The sequence below is a fragment of the Macadamia integrifolia genome, chromosome 6 (assembly GCF_013358625.1).
Source record: "Macadamia integrifolia cultivar HAES 741 chromosome 6, SCU_Mint_v3, whole genome shotgun sequence".
NCBI classification, from domain to species: domain Eukaryota; kingdom Viridiplantae; phylum Streptophyta; class Magnoliopsida; order Proteales; family Proteaceae; genus Macadamia; species Macadamia integrifolia.
This window is the reverse complement of record NC_056562.1, coordinates 32,463,109-32,468,245: the sequence shown is the minus strand read 5'-3', so window position 1 is coordinate 32,468,245 and position 5,137 is coordinate 32,463,109.

Here is a 5,137-nt window from a genome sequence, read left to right as displayed (position 1 = left end):
ATTTTGGTTATTTTTTATTATAGTACAGAGGTACTGCTTGAATATTTGTATTCCTGTCTATTTTTATGATGTAGCGCGGAAGCCCTGCCTATATTCCCATAGCTAATTTCTATTCTAGGAATATAGTGCGGAAGCCCTGCTGTATTCCCCCAGTTGATTCCTATTCTAAGAATATAGTGTGGAAGCCTTGCCCATATTCCCCCAGTTAAATCCTACTCTAGGAATATAGCACAGAAGCCCTTCCCGTATTCCCACAGCCGATTCCTATTCTAGGAATATAGTGCGGAAGCCCTGCCCAAATTCCCACAGCTGATTCTTATTCCAAGGATATAGTGCGGAACCACTGTCCAAATTCTCAAAATAAAAATCCATTTCAAAACCATAGCATGGAAGTCCTGTCTGATTTCTTGCCCAAGTGCCAGAAGTTTTAATTTCTCTAAGAAAGTGAGAAGAAAGTCAAATATTTGCCCCTGAGTCGGGGAGAATTACTAAAAATTTCATTATTGTCATCAGTTGTTATCATGTAAACTTTAGATCGTAATTTCATTTGTATGCATGATAGAGACCGCATCTCCGCATGCATTATTTTATGTGCTCGCTGCATAAAATAATGACTCCTTACCATGCACTACTTTATGCATTTGTACATTTAATGATAGTCTGCTTCAGCATTCCATGTGTTCATATGTGCTCCTCACATAAAATAACAATCATAATCATCATTTCATGAGGCATTGCACATATATGCAAATCAGTTAATTGCATTTTCTATCATTTTATGTGATTTCAATATAGATTATGTATTATTCCATGTGATGTCTTAATAGTTTCTGTAATTATTTTTGGTAATAGTATGCATGTGTTACATTATCACATGTGATAAAACTTCCATCCTGGCTTAGGCTGTTAAAATTCTCAGGGAAGAATATTTGAAATCAAGCATCTGATATAAAGATCGAAAATTCTAGGCGAGGTGGGTGCCTAACACTAAGGGTGTTAATCGGTTTGGTTTCGATTTAAACGGTGTAGATCGGTTCGGTTCACATTTATTTGACTAAAACCATAACTGCACCATTTACTAAATAGTTTCACTTTCCGAAACCGTGACCGTTTAGTAAATGGTTTTGGTTTCCATGGTTTCTAAATGGTGTCGGTTTCACTATTTATTCCATACAGTTTATAAAACGGTTCACAATCAGTTTGTTATAACTTGCAACCATCTCTAAACTGAAGATCATAAGCTTATCCAAAAATAATTGGTAACTACAAATAAGAGATTCTATATTAATGATGATATGTCTTAATTTGATAATCTAGTGCTACTTCTTTGCATGGCCATTCTCATACATATAGAATTAATATCATATATATCCAAATCCAGCCTTCTACAGCATAAAATATTAAAATGACAGGTGGTTTAGCCAAAACACCCCATCTGTGATAACAAATAGTAACATAGATGGATTACAAATTCATGGTCTAAAGCCTAAACTTGAACTGAATTGCAGTAAATCATACCAAAGCAGGATGGACACTTAATTTAATTGTTAATTGTTATACGGATTACTACCCTTGCTTTATTTAATTGTTATACGGATTAATCGGATCGGTTTAAATAGTTTTAAACGGTTTCGATTTAAACGGTTTCAATTTGGTTTGAAACCAACGGGTTTCGCAGTTAAAACCAACCTGACCCATTTAGCTAATCAGCCTGAGACTTGAAACCATAACCGCACCATTTACTAAATAGTTTTGTAGTTTCTATGTAAATGGATCGGTTCGATTTCAGTAAACGGTTTTGGTTACAAATTCACATCCTTACCTAACACCTTCCCACTCTCGTAACCTAACACAGACCCCTATCTCAGGAACATACCAAAGTATCAAGTCAAATTTGAGAGTTCCATCCTTTCATGGGAATTCAGCCCCTTACTTGAGCTTGATCCTTCGATTGGGCTCCACACCAAGGTTCTAGGTCCTGAATCCTAGATGGTGACTTCAAAAATCAAGTTTTTCCCATCCCTCATAGTCGTCAGACATGTTTGGAGACATCACCCTACAAGGCAGATAGGTGAGAAGAAATGCGGGAAAATGACAATAGAAAAATATTCCACAGGAAACCCAAGGTGATGAAGGAGAAAAAGGGGGGAGGGATAACCTCACTCTCTCTCTCTCTCCACCCAATCCCATCCATCCCCTTACACCTAGTGAGGAAGAAGAGTTGGGAAAGATAAATAAGAAACATGCTCCCCCAAAGAAAATGGGAGAGAAGGGATTGAAAACCCCAGTTTGATACCTGATGTCATCAAAGAGTCGAGAGGAATTGTGGAAATGATCAGTTTCTTGATTTTTTTTCCTTCCAGTGGCAAATCCACTGAGGACTGTCAAACTTTCTATACCAGAGGCTTACAATTAATGTTAGAATTTTCTCCCCCTCATCATTATTGTCTGCAAACATGTTTGTATATTGCTTGCTAACTGCATCATGCATAGTATTCGAAGTGAAATCACTTGATGAGGGTACTCCCTATTGTGCCCGCACCCTCGGGGAGGTCAATGCATGATATATTAAGTACTATAAGATCAAATGATGCATGCTTCCTACATAAGATTTCTCAAAGTGAAATTGGTTGACGAGGATGGTTGTCGATAGTTCAAAACCCTCAAGGGTAGTAGAACATATCCTGCCATTCTGAGATCAACTAATAGCAACTTTCTGCACTTCACTTGTGCACACACTCACTTACGGATATGCATACCCCTGTGGTTAGCTGACTGAACCCATGTAATGTCATGAACAATCACCGGTGAAGCCATACCCCTTGATACAATACCATCTAGTATATCAAAGGAATAACATACCCATAATTTGCTTTCAGCGATAGGCATATCGGTTATGTCAAGGGTGGCCTTGTTCTGTCCTATAGCCTTACCCATTGCATTACATAATGTAGGTACTAAACCATTGAACAACTAGGATACGCCACAAACTGACTCAGTAATTGTTTGCAATTCAAGTACGAATCCCTCTTGCATGTTTCATCTGGTATGAGATTTTCTCTATACATGGTTAAACCTGATATATTCTTTGACAATTAGGAATTGGGAGATACAACTACATTGGTTTTGGTTCATGCAACTGTGCATATGGGGGATGCCCACTCCAATACATTATATTAGCACGTGTTCCAAACTGATAATGTTCCACATAACTAATCCAAGAGTCAGGAATGATTATGTGTTTTCATGTTATGGGGAGAGACAAAGTACCTACATCAAATCAGTTACAAGGCTATTCTTGCATGAACCAACTTGTTTGTTTTCCACATTATATTTTGTGTCTAACTTGGGCCCTCCTAATGGGAAAAAAAAAAAAAGGGAGTATATATGTGTGTGATCATCAACTTAAATGTTCGACCAAAGTTACACACTTATTATTGTGGGGAGTAATTTTATTTGTGCATTATTCAAAATAAAACTTTCAAAAAGTCTAAAAAAACAAAAATCCTTCATTTGGTCAGGCACGATCCTAGGTCAAAAAAATTTCTTGTTGTCTGTGTGGACTCGTCAAGATAACAGTTTGGTCCGAGTCAGCCCTGAAAGATCCTTACCAACCATTGAACTCATTGTTCAACTCACTCCACTAAGTTCATCTAGTCTAGTATTGCCTAAACAATCGGTGAGTATGGATCCAACTATTTGAAGTCAACCAGATGCCCAAGAGAAATGAAGAATTGATATGATGCAATTAGAGTTGGAAGAATTGTGTCATTTATTCAAACAGTTCAATAATGAAAAGCAACCTTAGCAGCAGACTAAACCTATTTCAACTCTTGAAGAATAGGAGCGGACCAAAATGGGGTCCAATGCACCTCACATAATACCGAGGTTTGTGGTTTATGATGATGAAGAAAGAAATCCTATTAGATTTTTCAACTGAACCCCCTGAAACTGAAGGGGAAAGAAAGCTAAGGGAAAAATTAGAAAGGCTTGAAAAACTACTGCAGAAGGGCAAAGCTATAGACACTTAGGCCACAGAAACTGATGAGATGGTCCTTTTTCCAGGGGCTCGAATTTCAGAGATATTTAAATGGAACACTGATAAATTTGACGGTAAGGGTGACTAGAAGGCTCACTTGAAGGTCTTTATTAACATTTTTAGATCGTGGGGATTTATTGAAGAACAAATGGGGGAGGCATTTTTGCTTACTCTTTCAGGTCCAACTCTTCATTGGTTAACTCAGTTAGACCCTTCCCATACTCAAAATTGGTTAACAATCATGAAAGCATTCACTAAGCTTAATCTCCTTGTCCAATTTGGCCGCCTTGGCTAGCAAGAGGGGTAGATAGGGAATATCCACTACGCAGAATCATTGCTTGAGGTGGTGGCTTGATTAGTAAGTGTTTCCCATGGACAACGACAACCTGTTGTGGCAAGAAATCGTCCTAGGCTACTCTCATAACCTTTATAAAGTAATAATAAACATAAGAGAGTGAACGTTGATATAAAGGGGGACTCTTCGTTGCCTAAGTCGGATCTCTCTGCAAACAAAAATTCTAGTAAGAATGGAAAAGTGTCGATCCCCTAGAGAGGAAGCTTACCTGTTTATTTATAGTTGAGGAATGGCGGCAAAAGACAGAGAGTCCCAATTTTGCATGCTTCCTAGTGTTGGTAGGAATCCATATATAGCAAGAGTTGTATGAGGAGAATGAATCAGGAAGATATCCCAATTATGGGAGCTCTTCTCATCTTGCGTATCTTGGGGGATAACCTTCCTTCCAGGGAGGACTTGGAATCCTCTTGAGCACATCCTTCTCCGATTAGGACAGATATGATCTTTTCTTGGGGGTTACGTGCTAGATTATGATCATTCCTCTCATGAAGGGCATATTCCATCGGGGAATCCCACAAACATCAAACGTCGAGCTACCGGGACTTGATGGCTCGATTGTCAGCCTACTTATTCGAGCCCCCAATGGTGTGTTACTCATTTCTAGGCTCAAGGCTTGACTATCGTGGCCCAGATAGCCAAGTTCCTAGTCGTAGTTCAGCTATGCCACAATTGCCCTCACATGTTGTTCCTCATGCACGAGAATAGACTAATCGCTCGGTAATTGGTCTAATCAAGAATGTGGG